Source organism: Schistocerca serialis, chromosome 3, assembly GCF_023864345.2.
Source record: "Schistocerca serialis cubense isolate TAMUIC-IGC-003099 chromosome 3, iqSchSeri2.2, whole genome shotgun sequence".
Taxonomy (NCBI): Eukaryota; Metazoa; Arthropoda; class Insecta; order Orthoptera; family Acrididae; genus Schistocerca; species Schistocerca serialis.
In genome coordinates this window covers 294,885,300-294,904,597 of record NC_064640.1, presented here as the reverse complement: position 1 = coordinate 294,904,597, position 19,298 = coordinate 294,885,300, and the positions used below count along the sequence as shown (strand labels likewise).

Sequence of the window (19,298 nt, the reverse complement as noted above, 5' to 3'; positions counted from 1 at the left end):
TTTAATCATCTTCAACTGTTTTGTTATTTTATGATGAAATTGGGACTCATTAGAAGTAGATAATGCCGTATATTTGTAAAATCTAGATTAAATATTGATGTACAATCAAACATAAAATGACGTAAATGCTATATCTAAAAATCAAACGCTATGCGGACACAACAGTAACAGCCACATGCACGACAGACGTTAGTATTAAACTTATGCGATTAAATACGTTCACTGAAATGTACTAAAATGCCAAGCAGAGTAAGTGAAGATCAGTTGACTTGTAACGGCCAGGTCTCGCAATATCTTCTAGATATATACGTAAATGTTATTCCTATGCTTTGCTCACTTTATTAAAGCGGAAAGCAATACCAACCAGCCTTCAAAGACTATTGGTCAGGAAGCAACAGGAGACTATAATTTCTGCAAATAGATAGGAATCTTACAATACCTTTCTTCATAACGTCAGTTAATCAGTTACCGATAATTTAAAGCCACGTATGTATAGAAGTTTCATTTTGCATTTTTATACTAGATGCTGATGTCTGCATTTTAATGACTGACATCTTAAGTACAGGAAAGGCACAGTGACTGATGTGATGTTATATATGTAGCATTTTATGAATTCAAACACAATACTAACGTGACACATAACTATAAACGAGCATAAGAATTGTTAGACACTCTTGGAACGGTACAGACATCGTTATCAGATCAGTCAAAGATATAATGGGCCAACTGAATTGTTCAATTTGATCATTCGGTACCGAATACTATACGATAGGAGTTCAATTAGTCATTGATTATAAAATAAGGTATTTAAAAGATAAAATAAAATCGCGACGTGCGTCATTACCCTAGTCTAGAAATTCTCTTTTGCTTGTGTAAGAATATCAGAGGACGTAGCAATCAATGACAGACATCGTAGCGGCTATGCAGTTTCTACATTGCTCAGTCCATGGTAAGTGATTTTTATACGTCTGAACACTACCATTCCCACTTTATCGTTCTTATGCACATTTACTTTATATTACCTATCACGTTTACTATTTCCAGTTTACGTAAATGTTGAAGTCATCAGCATAATCATCATAAATGAAAAGGAGAGGATATAATGGCTCTAATATCCTGGGGTCAGCGGAATTTTAATACTGTGAAATGCAAAAGGTGATAATATAGTAGTTGATATCTGTAGATGTGCCACAACATATGCTTCCGAGTTCCCTCTTTCGAATGTCTGTAACTATAGTGGCTTCCTTAAATTGTGTTCCCAACATCACGTCTCTTCTTCTGGTGAGAGATATTTCCATATGTATCTTAACCTCTCATAGCTTACTTAGATTATTTGAACTACGTACTTTCATCTGTCCATTACATATTTTAGAGTTTTATGCAGCATATGTTCGATTCCGCGACTGAATTGCCATAATGTTTTACTACCTCACGAAGGACCCGGGTTTGATTCTCTATCTCGCCAAGCTTCGAAGGACTAATTAAAGAGCTACATGAAGGAGAATAGCTGCTCCTCTGGATTCGAGCACCAACGACACGGAGTTGGGCGTGCTGACCAGTGAACTCTACAACACTACTTTATCAAGGCACTTTACACATAGTATTATGTAATACAACGAAGTTTAGTTGTAATTAGTTAATATAGTATTATATTTCGACATTTTTAATGGTTTCAGTTTTCCTTTTTACCGCAGCATTCCAACACAGTCTTTAAATCAAACTTTAATTGATCGCTAAATGTTTATGAAGTTCTGTTTCTAGTTATAAATTTTAATTATGAACCTTTAAGTCTTCCTTAAGCCGTCTACATGTTCATTGAACCATGTTTTATGAGTATCCAAGGTTGATGAACAATTCTTACCAATGCATCGGACGGGGTTTTGTATGCCGTCAGTTACATCACAGAATTATTCTAACCAGTCAGTTGGGCGTTAGTCATCCCCAATATCAGATTTGTGAGAACGTTCCATCGTATACAGTTTCAAATGGACACGACTAAATATTTGACCCTTTTGACAAATCACGATTTCTCGTTGACCTTGTAGCAAAACAATAACTGATGTCTGCGGCTGTTTACGCTTATTATATATGTTTACACTGACAGTCAACTGTCAGTCCTTTGTTACAAGCGTTGATTATCTGTAATTTTTGGTATATATTGCAAAAATCTTCTCACAACAGTACCTCTACATTAACAACAGCGTCGCCCATGAACAATGTCAGAGAATAATTGATGCAATGTAAATAGTTTTTTACATACGAAGGAAAGGATCCATCTTACCTCCTTATAGTATGCCCATCACTTAACTGCTTATGAGAAATGTGCAGCTTAAATAACGAAACTTTGATAACTTTTTATCATTTGCTAAGTAATCTTTCCACATTCTCTTCATCCATAGAGATAATGGCAGCCATCACACTTTCAGTATATGAAAGTTGTGTTTCTATCGACTGCTTTCATATAATAGTATAAATAAAGCCGTTTCGAGGTCACAGATTCGCAGTCATTAGAAGACATTAATCCGTGCAACACCCTGTCAAATTATCTTTATAATAAATGTAGACAAATACGAAAATGGGCCTAAGACTTGTGACATTTCATCAATATTCCAATCTTGTAATAAGAACTTACGAATGTTCCCGTTATTAAATCTCTCAGTTTAATAAGTTACTGTAAACAACAGTAAGCACAGTATCCTGGAAAGCTTCGTGGAAATGCAAATCGCATTTTATAGTCGTAGCAGCTCAATTACGAACGCCTATTTACTAGGTCGTGGCTCCCATTACCACTCTGACGCGTCTTGGAATGGACTCCACGAGGCCCTGTATTATGAGCCACGTTGCTCCATGACCATTCGACCGCCATCCGCAACTAACGGACAGTCGGAACTGCGTCCAAGACGGCAGTAGCGATCCAGATGTGCTCAACAGGGTTGAGGTCAGGTGACCTCCGTAGCTGCAAAGGATAAAAGGCTCGTGGACTGGTTACACGCTGTCTACATAAAGGTGACTAGTAGGTTATGTCCGATTACGTTATCAATGGGGTGATTTGCACACGATTTGTAATTTAGGATTTTGTCCTTTGCTGTGGAACGGAAAATAAGTGCTTACTCCTTTTACCTGTTTCACTATCCTGTCACACGAAGTATTATAGTTTCAAAAATAATTACCTGACGTTATTCCCTAGCATTTTAAGGTTTATGTTCATTTCCTACTGACTTCTCTTACATATTATTCTTGTCTTAACTGCTAATCCTTAAATATACACTAAATGTTTAGCAGTTTTCACTGTCACTTTATTATGCGACCTGTAGCATATACTATGTCACAACACGAGATTATGCAGAGTATTAGTAAACAGTATGCTACTTGATATTTCATTTTTTTATATAAACTTATTTCGGCTTTATTGCTTTCATCAGTACATCTGCTGACAATCTCTTTTATTTATATTTTTCGTAATATATATCCGCCCCCGGTAGCTGAGTAGTCAGCGCGACAGAATGTCAATTCTAAGCGCCGGGGTTCGATTCCCGGCTGGGTCGGAGATTTTCCCCGCTCAGGGACTAGATGTTGTGTTGTCCTAATCATCATCATCATTGCATCCCCATCGACGCGCAAGTCGCCGAAGTGGTGTCAAATCGAAAGACTTGCACCCGGTGAACGGTCTACCCGACGGGAGGCCCTAGTCGCACGACAATCGTAATATATGTATAATTTATAAAGGTTTTTTACATTGGATATTCACGTCCTGACGGTGTACACGGACATATGTCAACTTTGTGCAAACTATTACTGCTGTCCGTAGTAACATTTTTTCCGTAACGTTGTAAAATTGTTCGATGATAATAGGAATAACTGATAACCAAAACACCAGAGATTACAAACACATTAATAACATTATCATAGAAACAGGACCCGCAACAACATAAATATCTTTTAGTAAACAAGTAGATGACGCACTTGAAATTCTACGACTGTCAAAATAATAAAAAAACGTATTATAATATACGTGCAACATAAAATAATCGGCCCGCCGGGGTGACCGTACGGTTCTAGGCGCTACAATCTGTAACCGCAGAACCGCTACTGTCGCAGGTTCGAATCCTGCCTCGGGCGTGGATGTGTGTGATGTCCTTCGGTTAGTTAGGTTTAAGTAGTTCTAAGTTCTAGGGGACTGATGACCTCAGAAGTTAAGTCCCGTAGTGCTCAGAGCAATTTAAAAAAAAAAAAATAATCGAACATATCGACATAACATCCCATATAAAGAAGACTCGAAGGAACCTTAATCGTTATTCATTACTAGAAGTACGAATAAAGATCAGTATAAAGAAGTCACTCTTAGCTGCCCCTTGTAACTGCAGTTTAAATGGTAATAACCGTGACTTGCAATTTAATGAGTAGCATGAACAGAGAAGTTACCTTCAATAATTCTTTTCTTTTACATATTGTCAAGAACGAAGTTGCAAAACAACAGTACTTAAGTTGACTACGTACAGGTAAATTTCGCCTTCCCTAATACGTTTTATACGTAACACTTCATGTAGAGGCCGTGCGGTTCTAGGCGCTACAGTGTGGAACCGAGCGACCGCTCCGGTCGCAGGTTCGAATCCTGCCTCGGGCATGGATGTGTGTGATGTCCTTAGGTTAGTTAGGTTTAATTAGTTCTAAGTTCTAGGCGACTGATGACCTCAGAAGTTAAGTCGCATAGTGCTCAGAGCCATTTTTTGAACTTCATGTAGCGACTGGAAATAGAAAATCCGGGTGTTACATAACCTAGAAGTCTATTAACGATTTCAGGAAACATCAGTAACATATTTCGTATTTTCATCGGCTAATACCCCCAGCAAAACCTTTGAAGTAACGGTTTGCTTCTTCTTGGCAACGGTAAACATACCAAAGTGTTTCCCTCATGAATTACAAATATGCTGGCGTGCAAGAGGGCCTATAAACACGCGGAAAACATTTCCACAGGGACGCAAACTGACGAGGAACAGCATCTCCCTAGAACGTATATGTGTCTGAATCGTTTGAGCTGCTGTTTGCCTGTTACCAGTCAAGCTGTATACTTTTTAATTCACTAGCTTTTTGGTCACCCGTCAAAGGCTCGATTCCGCAAGTATGAAGAGGGATGAAGCTCTTCAGAGAGATGTATCGAATGAAATTAATGTAACTTTCAAGACTGGAAAATCAAAATCATCCAATGATGAGCTCACAACTTCAAACTAGAGTCACCCGCTCCTAGCATATGACATTAGCAGCAGCTAAATTTTTAATTCGTAGAGGAAAGGTCTTTCTTTTTGAAATTCTCTAATATCGGTGAAAGAAAGTATGGAGCTGTTACAGCCCGCGATCAGAGGGTGTTTGAGAACAAATGGGGAATACTGGAAAATTAAAAGGTTTGTGTTCTGGTATCGTAACAGTACCAGCAGCTCAGTGTATGTACTCTTACAGTATTAAGCTCAGGAGATCTACATTTCATCACTTTATTTTATATTTTTTCGCTGTGGTCCGCACTACAATCGTAATATATTTATGAGATTACAATATTTTCGTCACAGAAAAGTGGAAATATGATGTTCACCTCTCTGATACTCTTCAAATCGTATGTACAGATGTGAACTATGATGACGTCAAATATTATGGCGCCTTGTGTAATGATTTAAGATTATGGAATGTAATAAGGCTTTTCTAAACCACCTGAAAATCACTTGTGTAGAGAAACTGTTTAAAGAATAAAACTGCCCGTAACTTACAGAGATAAACCTGACTCGTCTGATTGGATAATGTGTTTATAGGTACCTACAGTCCACTTTTGGCATCTCCGGATTCACTGTATCCAGGAAGCTTATTCAGTCTGGAGTGAACAAGGGTCTCTAATATGGAACTTGGCTCCAAATCTTGATATGATTCCATTAACTGTACAGATTGCGTCCTGGAAAAGTTATTAAAGAACCAGGGACGACTTACTCCATCGACTTATTCCTCTCAGGCAAACTGATTTTAGGCTGCAGCTGTTTGTTACTGTGGTGACCGCATCTTACGGCCACAATCCTTAGACCATGAAGTCTGCTGTTGCCAGTAAACCCGTGGAATAGTTCATAGCGATAGACCAACGAAACCTGCCAGCTGCCCCATAGTAGGACGCTCGGTGCGTCCGAGTGCAATCACCCTTTTTGGAACAGTACCATGTCGGCCTTACACTTGACAAAGTATTGTGATCAATGTTCTACCCTCGCCGAGCACTTGAGTTTCACTTTCCCTTCTTCTAATCGACCTTTAAATGTCTGCAGCAGGCTTTAGTTTCGACATGCTAGGTGGTGAAATATTTATATGGCGATTTTACGTTAGATGCTTCAGCGAAGCTTGTGTATATGTGTTGTTTCAGTGCCTTGTATTTCAGTAAAGAGGCCCTCTGAACGGTTTTATACCGAACTAAACGATTTTCGTATTTTTATACTCGATTTCATTACTTGATGTGTTTGATAAGAGAATTTAACACTTCCTTATTAGTTAAGTTTTATAATTATATGCTCTTGTATTTGAAATTTCTTTAAGTTGTGTGATCTCAGGATTAAATGATGGACAAATTGTACTTCTGTTCAACGAAAACAAGGACGTATTTATCGGCATCAAATACCAAGGGAACATAGCTTGTTACTCATAGCTAGATCACATGTCACTACCTCACATTTCTCGGAGAACGTAATATCTTCGTACCGACATTACACACATTTTTCGCTGTTGAATCGCTATCACTGGAGCTAGCAGAATAAATTGTTGGGCGTGTCACAGGTTTTCTTTGTAAGTAAATGGTACGAGTAAGGCAGTCCTGACTTAAGCATAATAATCATAATGAAATATGGTAGGAAAGACAGTGAATGACATGTGTCAAGTCAGCGAAAAACAAGAATTAAGAACTTAGCGCATAAAGAATTCTCCGAGACACATTAAACGGTACTTACAACTGTCAGTTGATTGGTCGTCGAATATTCCACGTATAGGAGCTTAAAAGACATTCAGTTTTCTGTCACCATTTGCCGCGAGACGAAATTCAGTCTAACGCGTTTAACACATGTTTGTCGCTCAGTGTCCTCCGGTCGTATGGCATTATTCGCTGGGAAACCCCCTCTTGTGCAAGTGTTTTTGTTTGACGCCACTTCGCCGACTTCCGCCTCGATAAAGATGAAATGAAATGTTTTGAACGGTACAAATATCCAGTCTCCGAGCCAAGAAAATCTCTGACCCGACAGGGAATCGAATCCAGGACCCCGCGATCTAGACGTAGCAATGCTAACCATTAAACAACGACCTGCGAACGACAGGGTACTCATTATCAACAAATGAAAGTTATCTTTCACCACCGACGCTGTTCGTTTGTGGAAAGAGCGAACATGTTGAGATATATGTGTTAATTAATAAAACGGAAGAGCTAGGCTTCATAAAATGTTCACGTTTCGTTTAGGTGTGCCCAGAAGATCGCTTGTTAAAGAACTATGTGATTGGTTGGCGAAAAGGAACCCAATCTTCTCCAAGCTATACATACTTCTGTAATTACGCTGTGTCTCCTCAGCCAGGGAAAGACCTCATTTAATTAACGGATCTGTTTCTTTAGGTCTTCTCACTGTAATTTCGCCGCAGAGAAGTGAAGGATAGTAAGTTACCTCTCATAAATTCGCATTTTGTATTTACACCGAAGAATTACTAAAAGTAAGTAACAGGATGATGTAATTATTTTATAAAAGTTACTTTTTAACCTTTAGGAAAGGAGCTTCGTAACGCAATGATTGCACATTGAACTATAATGAGATAAATATTTCGATTTACTTCCTGTAATTTCAGTGTTTACATTCAACTGTGATCAAATTAGAAGAGGGTAAGCTGACTGAAGGGCGACTTCCAGAAAAATTTATCCTTTGCATATGGGAAAATTGTATAAATCTTGAAGTCTATCGATATTTATGTCGATAAGTCACATTCATCCTTCACGTCAATTGGATATAGAGGAACTATTAACAGCTTCCCTTTGACGGGAGAAGTGAGGCTACGGTTGGGGATTAGCTTATCTCACATTTCTACGTGAATTTTTGTAACACATGTTTGGTGGGTTCCACTTTTAATTCGTAATTTTGTGGCTTATTTTAGTGTTTCATCATTTAATTCCCAGCCGACGCAAGCTGTAAAGAGAAGGACCACTCTTGCTCGTGCCCAGTGGACAACCGGGAGGAATGTGATAACGAGCATGATGGAAGAGTGTAGCCATTTCACCACTAATACTTTGGAAAATGATAGATGACTTAAATTAAAGAGGTTAACTAGCATTAGTGGCTCTCAAAGAAATCGCTTACATGTGTTGATCGTTTCTGTGTACAGGACATTGTAATATGTCCAACCAACCTTTTCAAAGGCGAATTCTGAAACCAAAATATTCTTCCTCAAAATTTTATAATGCTTTTTAAAGGAAACATCTGATAATGTACGCAATGTAGCAACAATGCAGTATGAGGAAGGTTGTTTCACTTTATCTCAGTGCTCACAAACATAAAAGGGTTCGGTTTTCGTTCAGATATAATTAGAAGATTGCGTGTTAAAGAACTATGTGTCTGGCCGGTAAATAACTAACTTGCTGTCAGTGAATGGTAAATTTTTACTTCCTATTACGGATGATGTCGAGTTCGGGCCGCATCAGTTCCATTCGTTGCACTGTTTAAAGTTCATTGATTTAATTCTTAATTTGTGTGCCAAACGAGGAATACCTCAAAGCGTGCAAGCAGACTGCATTTCCCAGTGTGAGCGAGATCGGGCAGAAATACTACCACTGATGATGTTTTATTTCAATAAAATGAAATGCGTTTGGTAATTAAAAACACATGTTCTTGTAGTCGCTAAGACGGATTTAAAGGCCGGCCGGAGTGGCCGTGCGGTTCTAGGCGCTACATTCTGGAACCGAGCGACCGCTACGGTCGCAAGTTCGAATCCTGCCTCGGGCATGGATTTGTGTGATGTCCTTAGGTTAGTTAGGTTTAATTAGTTCTAAGTTCTAGGCGACTGATGACCTCAGAAGTTAAGTCGCATAGTGCTCAGAGCCATTTGAACCATTTTGAACGGATTTAAAATACCGCGATAATCATTGATGTAAGCTTACTTAGTCCTAACGCCAGCCGCGGTGGTCTCGCGGTTCTAGGCGCGCAGTCCGGAACCGCGCGACTGCTACGGTTGCAGGTTCGAATCCTGCCTCGGGCATGGGTGTGTGTGATGTCCTTAGGTTAGTTAGGTTTAAGTAGTTCTAAGTTCTAGGGGACTGATGACCACAGCTGTTAAGTCCCATAGTGCTCAGAGCCATTTGAACCATTTTTTTTACTTAGTCCCACACATGAACTAATTCAGAAACGAAACTCTAACTAGCTTCCGCACTTTATTCGTGACACATATAATCATACATATAATGTATATAATTTACACATATGATCATACATAGAATTCGATGCAGTTGCAATCACCAAATATAAGGCAACAGTAATGCTAAGAGAGAAATCCTCAGCTGCCACCACAATTAGACACTCGCTTGTAGCCGGCCGGGGTGGCCGAGCGGTTCTAGGGGCTAAAGTCTGGAACCGCGCGACCACTACGGTCGCAGGTTCAAATCCTGCCTCAGGCATGGATGTGTGTGATGTTCTTAGGTTAGTTAGGTTTAAGTAGATCTAAGTTCTAGGGGACTGATGACCTCGGAAGTTAAGTCCCATAGTGCTCAGAGCCATTTGAACCAACTCGCTCGTAGCCGGAAGGTCGAAGTATTCTGAACGTACCCCGAGTCGCCGCTACTTTGTTACATCTATTAGACGCAACTAACGTAGCTGGTCCCGTGAAGCTGGCCTGCGAGGAGACGGCCTGCAGAACATGAAAGGGTAATCTGCGGATTCCAAGCCCTTGCTGCGAAAGAGGGAAGCAGACGTCGCGTGTTTTAGAGACCGGATTACAAGGACAGAATATTCATGGAACCCGTCGCCATTGCATAACAAGAAATTTACCTCCTTCAGTCACTGTTGTGGATCAAGATGTTCAGTTGCCCGATATATGCACAATTACTGCCGTGCGTTATCTGTACAGTGTCCTAGATCTTACGTTAACTGACAGTGTCTTTAAATGAAAACTGCAGCACGAGCTCAGCAGCAAACTACCACACACTCAAAGTTGTTTGATTAAATTATAAACGTTATTCAGAATTAATTCCATTAGCTGCAATACATGTTTCTGAACTCGGAATGAAATGAGTGCGGACATTCTGTAGCGTGTTCGCACTAATTACAATTATAGCTATACGGAGGAGTGCTGTTTAGTCAGACACGGTGCCTGGCTTGTTGCTGCAATAAACTAATGACTTAACATGAACCCGCGGGAAGAAATCCATACCTCACAGGCCACCGAATGGAAACATCACATCCAGTCCACTCGTCATTTACATAACGTCACAAAGCAGGCGCCCGCTGCGCGGCACATTATCCTTTTGGATCTACAGCATTGTTAACGTTAAACATGGATGTCTTTACAAAATAAAATTCTGTTAACTACTTCCGGTTATGCGATATAATTTATCAGTGCTGTATGTGAATCCCTAAAATGCAGTGTGCTTACTTCGCGAACTTTATTGGATTTGTTCTCGCGAGTAGTGGATCGTGTAACGTTTTGCGAGATCTCGTCGTGAAGAAATTTCCGAACCCCTCAATATTTTCTTAATTTTTGATATTTTTATTCGATAAAATATATAGAATTTTCTAAATGTATATGTAAATAGTGCGTGTCAATATAATCACTGTGCTCATTGAGGGATTCGTTTCCGTACTGAACCATCTTATTCAAACTTCCCGAAAGAAATTCGTGAAACATAGGTAACTATGCCAACTCGGTGATACGGGAGGTTGCCTTCCGTTCATGCAATGATTCGAGGTCCCGATCAATCGTCAAGTCTGTAGCACATATGACTATTTTTTCTTGCAGAATATAGAGAACAATTAAACCCCCGATTCATTAAGGAGTCCAAGACCCATGTACAAAACGACTGCGAACATCCGGCTATTTTACAAACGATTTAACGTCTTAAATATTTGCCTTTAAGCATATAAGAGAGAAAAAGGTTAGGAAAGGTTTTAAATTATGTTTTGAAGTTTGTTGGAAGTCACAAAGTGCTCTCATTATGAATCACCGGATGAATATAAACTGGGTAATTTGGGCTCCGTTTTAAACAAAAGCTAGTTTTTCGCCCATCCTAATGTCTGTGGCATCATATGTCCTGAAACATGTGTTAAGTTATAAGTTAAAACGTCGTTCCTAATACCGAACAACGAAAGTGTAGTAAGCGATAAACTTTTTTCCTTTCTGCATTTCTTGGGGGGGCGTAAGCAAGAAAAAGTTTCGTTAAAGTTTGAAATTGTGTGAAAACGTTTTTGGAGATAGGTAAGTACTCTCATTGTCAGATACTGGGTGAATGGAGTCCTTGAATTTACGCGCCGACAGTTATGCGGCCTCAAGTCAAACACGTAGTTTCTAACTATAATACTTATCTTCTTGTGTTAAACTTTCAACATCAGACTATACCTCTTGACGAGTAGATTATGATAACATTTAAAATTTTTAAATTCCGTCAGTAATTACGCGAAATACTAAAAATCAATTATTTTTTAAGCTTATTTCCTTACGGTATTACGCGATCATCAGATCTGAGTAGAGCACGGTTTATTATTTTTTACTTTGACCTACACATGCCTTAAAATTGTTTTATCAATCTCAGTGGGTTGTTTTATTACCTAGTTCTACCTTTGGTCGAATATATGACTGTCAGCTACTATGTGTGCAGGCTTACTTTTACCGCAGTTTATTGTTCAGCCCCATTCTTATAGTAAAAGTCATTTTATTGCCGTCTTATCCGGTGTGATTACACATGCCTTAGTTTTCGCTACCAAAAAAGTTTTCACTTACGTTCTCTTTTCTGCTGTTTGTGGCGGTGCTATTACCGTGACAAAGCATGGCACTACGTACAAAAGCAATGCTATGTTGTACACTTTACACTCGTATGCGACAACGATATTTATTATGTTAGAGACGATGTAGTGAAGCTTGCATCGAAAATTTTGTGAGCACCTCAGGATGTCGTTGTGGGCTCGCCACTCGTGTGGACATTCACTCCAAGTCAAGCTTCCTGATTTCACAGCGTCACTTAACAATCTTTTTGTTAGCGTCTCGAAACAGCATGGCAGTTCCATATTTTCATTCCCATAGTTTCGTAAAATTTGTCGCAAAACAAGTCCTTCGTTCAAGGTTTGAACTTACAGCTTATCTAACATTCTGGCGCCGTTGTTGTTTCTCTTTCACAAAGACTACGCGCCGAATAATGTGCTTTTAAACCTGTAACGGCGTGTACACTCTTTTCTTCTCGGTTAGAGTTTCTCAAATAAGAAGCGTCGATGCATGTGGAAAACCGCCGAAACTATACTTACTGAAGGGCTGTTGCTCGATCTCATCGTTTCATCATCATTCATGAAAGTGGCAATATTGGACTGAGCAAAAGTTAGGAATTTGTACGGGCGCCGATAACCGCGCAGTTGAGCTCCCCACAAACCAAACATCATCATCATCATCATCGATCTGAACACCCTGCTGGCTACCCTTGCAATTTCTTCTTAGTTAAAGATACTAGTATGTGGGAAAGTGTCTCGACTTATTCGTTTTCTTGAATGAAACAGGATGTCTAGAGTTGGGTAATCTTTTTAGAAAAACGCCAAGCTTCAAAATTTAATAATTGCGGAATACTGCCAAGGAATCCCATTTAGATAGAAAAATATGTCGGCTACTAAACTCCAAGCCACGATAAAATAAAGAAACGTCAATACACGCTTAGCCATCGAGACAATAGTCACGGCTGAACTGAAAAACGAAGCAGTAATTCTAGTCATCTTTCCGAGTCCTCTTTTCGGATCATAGGATCACATGGTGCAGACATCAGCAGCTCTCAAGGTGAAGTGTCACTTACGCTGTGTACATTTCTGCGTTTGCCTATTGTACGAACTGTTCTGATTATGGCATCCAGTTCGACATTCAGGTGGTAACACAAATTAGCGTGTTTTAGAGGTGATGTGGGTGTCAATGTTAAAAACGATTTCTCTCTTTCCTTTTTGTCCTAATAATTGTTGAATGGATTATTAACAGTTACCGTTGATTATTCTTTCACCGATATCGGGCATTTTCACACAACTTATCCGTTGCTAAATAATTCCTTCAATCCATCAGTTTCTTTATTCCTTTACTCTCCTTTTCTAAACAGCACTAATTCACTGTGATCTAATACCTCAATAAAATTACTAAATGCTCAACCTGTAAGTACCTAACTTACATTATACTGAAAACCACATCACCTACATTATAATGAAAACCACATCACCTACATTATAATGAAAACCACATCACCTACATTATAATGAATGAAATAGTATATTCGCATTCGCAACAGGCAGACGGTGAGCATCAGAGCACTCCTTCGTTCCTTTATTCTTCGCCATTATATTCAAATAAAAATGTGTTATAGCGGCGTGTTTTTTTGTATAGCGGTAAGTTTAAAATAGATTCACAGAGTCTTCAAGCTAGGATGACCTAAATGAAGTTCATTTCAGTTAATTAGTGCTATTGGTACTGGTTTTAAATTTCAGCCGAGTAGGAGACCGTTGTGTGCGGAACCTAGCTCCTCCGAGTTATAAACCTTTTTACATCAATCGCTTCGTGGTCTTCTCGCGAAACAACTACGGCAATCAGTAATTTAACACACATAACGCCTCTAGGGCCGCTCATTGAACCAACAGTAAAGTGACTACTATAATTCTCTTCATCCCTGAGCTGCGCCGAACAGGGCGTGACTACAGCTTCGTCTCTGAGTAACACCACATCCAGTAATTTTAATAGAATAAATTTGTCGTATTATTCCCTGACCAATATCTTGATGTCTCGGCTCGTTTGATGAAAGATTCAAATTAACAATAAATCTAAATTAATGGTAAAATACAAAGAGTAGGCCTTCAGGAGGAAAAGCGAGGTCAACTATCAACCAGCTCTAGATTTCCCAATTTGCTGTTTTGTAACTGGTTTCGCTTGAGATCTGATTGCATATCATTTAGTTCTTACGTTCATTTGTCTTTGTTACCCATATTCATATTAAGCAGCAATACAGTTGACAGTAATATAAGGGCCTGCAGGCGAAGTATTAGATTGGAACGTATTTGCCCTACTGTGTTTCCAGTTTCCTTGTCAAAAAATTGTCTTTGTTTTGTATAGTGAGAACTGTGGCGCAAAGGAGATAGCTTTGGCTCATCTGCAATATTTTCCAGTAAAAAATCGTCTTGAAACACTGCTTGTAGCTTTGTGTAGTTAAATGTGCGATAGTTATTGATTACGTTCTCGTGTAGAGCGAACTTGTCTCATCACGCGAATGTTCTGCAAGGAATAATACAGTTACAGTATACTATCGACCAATAAGTGAGGTAAAGTTTTTCCCCCTCTATGCATTTCTGAACCACAAATGACAAATATTGAGATGGGAAAGTCTGCACGGTAGGAAGTCGGTATGCATGCTACGGGGTGTCTTGACGCTTCTCTCAAGAGGCATGCGCTTCCCTTGATAGGCATTGTTGCTATAAACATCTAAGAGTACTTAAAATTTATGATCTGAGTGAAACTGCAAGATGAAATTTTATCCAGCTGCGCCTGATTGCCGGCCGGTGTGGCCATGTGGTTCTAGGCACTTCAGTCTGGAACCGCGTGACCGCTACGGTCGCAGGTTCGAATCCCGCCTCAGGCATGGATGTGTGTGATGTCCTTAGGTTAGTTAAGTTTAATTCGTTCTAAGTTCTAGGCGACTGATGACCTCAGAAGTTAAGTCGCATAGTGCTCAGAGCCATTTGAACCATTTGCGCTTGATTGCACAATCAGGACATCTCGAATTCGTCCGTGAGAGCGAATTTTAGCCCATTTTCTACATCATACAACGGAATGATGTGACAGTATGTACTTTTGGCGTCGTATGTTACGTTCACAGAGATGCATCGTAACAGACGCAGTGGTTGTAAGGCTTGAGAAGCCGAAAACCAATCGGAGCTTTGTTTACTGTAACTGGCAATAACTCTCACATCGAGAGACACACTGAATTTATGTCCTGATACGCTCTATTTACATTTCCTTGACAACCTAACATAGTTTTCCTAAAAATCGTAACGTTAGGCACATTCTTTAACTCACATATCCACTGAAATAGCGAAAGCTGTTCGCAATGTTTACGAGGAGTAAGTTGTACATCTTGTGGAGACAATTTCTTCTCTTACTCCGAACCATTCCAGAGAGCACATGAACGGCATTTTTCGAGTTAACGCGCTTTCCGTAGTAGAATCGATTATAGTCTGACGCATGACCCGAGAATCGGAGTGCATATAGCGTCGTTCGCGTGGACCAATCGTTTCTGCAAGAGACGAATGAAGTTTAAACTTTCTATCGACAGAAGAAATTTGTTGTTGAGCTGACAAACCCATAAAGGCATATATTCCAGACCTAACATCAACATAACTGAAATAAGAACAACACTGTTATCCGTTTAAACTCACTCATTCACTAAGTAGATGCACGAGGATCTTTCTTTGACCAATTCACTTGTGTAGAATGAGCGATGTAAGACTGAAAGTTCATCCAGAGTACAAATTTATGACGTCCAGCATTTCATTGACCTGTGATGTAAACATTTCGGTAGCGAGGAGAACACAGTAGAGTATACGATTTATATCAGATTTATTTCTAAACAAATAATACAATCTTTTGTGGCTGCAGGCAGTTCTTCATAGTCCTTTGAGACCTGAAGTTTTAATTGAGGGCTTCCAGCTTGGTGGCGCTGGGGTTGCTTTTCCCGCTCGTGCGAATCTGGCGTGCAGAAGGAATCTCGCGCAAATGCACCAAAGACGCCAAGACTAACATCTATAGAAAGCACTTTTATGTAACTCAGCTACAGAGAATGTTTCTAAGCGTAGGCTACTTTCTTAGGTGGCTTAGGTTACTTGATAATTTCAACCTGTTTATTTTTCTCATCCTGTACACCATTCCCTGCAACCATCGTGCGAGTATGCTTTTTAGAAAGCTTTGTGAGGCATATTTTAGTGTTTTGTTACAATTAATTTATTTCTCACCCTTCTGTTTCATATAAACAGCGCTGACGGGAGGAAAACGGAATCTAAATGATCAAAATGCGTGGGATGAGGCTGCCTCCACTCTCCACGTTCCGCAGATATAATTTTTCCCAGAATGTTGCAAATGCTTTCGTATCAGTTATCTGTCATACACTCTCGGTCCGTCTTTTATTCCGTTTAATTTCATCTACGTGACTCAACGAGATCACTCCGAGCTAAGGCAATGGACATGCAGCCTGGAGGAACAGGGTTGAAGTCCCTGTCCAGCCATTCAGATTAAGATTTTCGGTTGTTTACGTATACCAGTTAAGGCGAATGTTGGGATGGCTCCGCTGCGCAAGACACAGCCGAGTTCCTTCTCCATCCCTATCCTATTTAAGCTTGTACCTCGTCTCCCATGACCACGAGTCGATGGGTCATTACATCCTTGTTTTTCTTTCTTTCTTTAATGAGATCAAACCCCGATCATTAGAACAGAAATCGAGTATTGGCAGCACGCGCTTCGTATACGGTGCACTTTCGAATAGCGCATCCAGTGACTGGATCCATGGTATTATTCATATGTCGCAGTTACATTCGATTCCGTTATTTCTACAAGTTCATTGTTCCTCTAAACTTGAACCGCACCAGCTCTGTGACATATATTACAAATTTAACTTCTGTTTACAAATGATTATCTTAGTCACCATTGCCGAGAATTGCATCATTACACTTTTCATCGGAAGCCACCATCTCGCGATTTCTCAGTGATGTAGACGCACTTTACACTTTTCATCGGAAGCCACCATCTCGCGATTTCTCAGTGATGTAGACGCACTTGTATAAATACAACACGAGTATCTTTAATGATTCACAATTTTATATTCGTTAAATGCCCTGTAACTTGTAAAGAATTACCGTTACCAGTAGGAGGGCTCGGCGAAATGCACGATGCTATGCACTGTCTTCCTTTGAGCAGTGGCTATCAGTCACTGGAAACTTCACAAGGCGAGAGTTTTAGCGTGTGTAGGTTTGTGTGTCACACGAGATCTGTAAGTAGTCCGTGGCACGAACCTACAGCGACACGCCCTAGATTTATTTTTAAACAGCTGAACCATCGAAAATCTGTTTCAACGCTTTTAGAACTAGGTAGTCACTGTTTATTTCTGTAGGGGATCCTGAAGACGGACGAATTGTCAGCAGCTGGAGGTAACCAGAGGGTGCTTCCACGGCGAAGCTGGGCTCCTCAGACTGAGAGAATCCGTTGCGTAACACAGACCCTGGGGAGCACAAGGCGGTGCCGAAGGACGCCACAGGCCTTCCTCGTCTTCGCCCCAGATGCACTGTTCACACACATTTCTTGACAGTTTCACTTTCTATAGGAATGTCTGCATTACAAGTGGAGCCTTCTGCACGATTTTTTATCACGAAAACTTCAGTCTGTGCAGGTATTCAATTCTTTTACCAATAATCGATTTTTTGGATACAAAAAAAATTTACTTCAGCGACGACAAGATGCACGCAGAAAGAAATATCTGTACGACACACTGAACCTACCCTTCTTCCTGGAGCATGAAACTATGGCGCTGTTATTTGACATTGAGTATCTAATAAATTAGGTATCACAGCAGTCTGATATCGATTGAGGTGCAGATTTCACGTAGTCCAAAAGTAACACTTCCAGATCACACATTTCTTCCATATTGGCTCGCTGACTTAATATTCTACGATCTTTACTAATGGAAATGCGTAAGTGAGGGTCGTGCACGGCCACTATACGCTAAACATTCTGGTCAATAATTTACCTACAAATCCACTCACAGCCAGCACATGTTTCTAGACATTCACACTTCTATAGCACTTTCCTTTGAGTTGATCTGAAATAAACACCACGATAAAGTCGTCAACACAGGGTTTTAAAACGCACTCACTACCAGTATTGCTCCGATAATGGAAAAAAAAGTGTGAGGTTGGATGTTACGAGCAAGAGTAGCACATTTCTTAGTCATTTACGTGAACAAGATACTAAGTTAATTAGTTAATATGGGTTAAATCACAGAGAATTCTTCCATTTCACTCGACAGCTAAGTAGCGTACAAGTTAGTTATTAGGGAAAGCTTGCAAGGAAGACGGAGATATTACGGGAAAAAGCGGTGAGCGGGGCATGGATTTTCCTCTCCGCAGGTGCTCAAATTCATCTGTATCCGCTCAAGAGGGCGGGCCAATTGCCACAAAACTGTCGGGACTCAACAGCCTCGTGGAGACGTGGGTAACGTGCCCTGCAAAATCATACCATATTCCCACGTCACGGCACAGGACTCGGGATTCAGGTGAGTGAAGCAACGGAGTGGAGTAGGATGCCACAGTAGCGTTTAACGATATCGACAAACAAACAGAAAAAAAAAGTTTTCATTCTCTCGCCGGAGAGCTGGCGATGCTAAGTGAGCACCACTACACAGGTTGCGGGAACATACAGAATGGCTCCAGAAAAGCGTTAGCTCCGGCACAGTCGCACAGGCATTATGGTGTGGCGTCCAGAGAGACAAGCACAAGCACAAGCACAGAGAAGCCGGTACTTATCGCGACGCGCACGCGGCACTCACACTATGTCTCGGAACAGACGGCTGCGCTGTTCGGGAGGGCCGGCAGGCGTCTGTGAGCTGAGCGGCCGCTCGCCGGCTCGCCTCCTCGCGGCCCGCCTCTCCGCCGCGCCAGGAATAGCGCGTCGGCCCACGCGCGCCCAAAATTATTGTTGCTGCCTCATTAGCCGTGCGCTGGCATGCCTCGTGGCGTTTGTTTCGCGACGTTTGGTAACAAACAGCCGGCACGCCCCACACTTGGCTGCTCGTCATCGACGACTCACCGCCATCGACATCGGTCGAGGGTCGGCACCCCCCCCCCCCCCCCCTCATCTGACGACCACTTCCGCCCGCGTCGACCGAGCATCTAGCTCTCGTCTGCAAATTTTTGCAGTACTTTCTTTTCATTTTTCTATTCCTCTGAGGTTTTAATACGTTGATTACTCACAGGAAGAAAAGCCTTTTTATCCAAGGGAATTTGAATTGTATCTGGGCCACGTGACACCCAAATAATCACAAGCTAACCACTCTG

The 19,298-nt window shown here is 40.7% G+C and overlaps 1 protein-coding gene across 34 annotated transcripts in view; it reads right to left on the bottom strand.

Moving 5' to 3' along the window:
- Nucleotides 1-18,862, bottom strand: part of LOC126470085 (twitchin) — a 515,873-nt gene extending 497,011 nt beyond the window's left edge. For all 34 annotated transcript variants that reach the window (XM_050097601.1, XM_050097605.1, XM_050097618.1 and 31 more), the window contains exon 1: nt 18,791-18,862. The gene's annotated coding sequence lies outside the window, so the exon portion shown is untranslated. The remainder of the gene's footprint in view (nt 1-18,790) is intronic.
- Between the last annotated feature and the right edge of the window lie 436 nt (nt 18,863-19,298).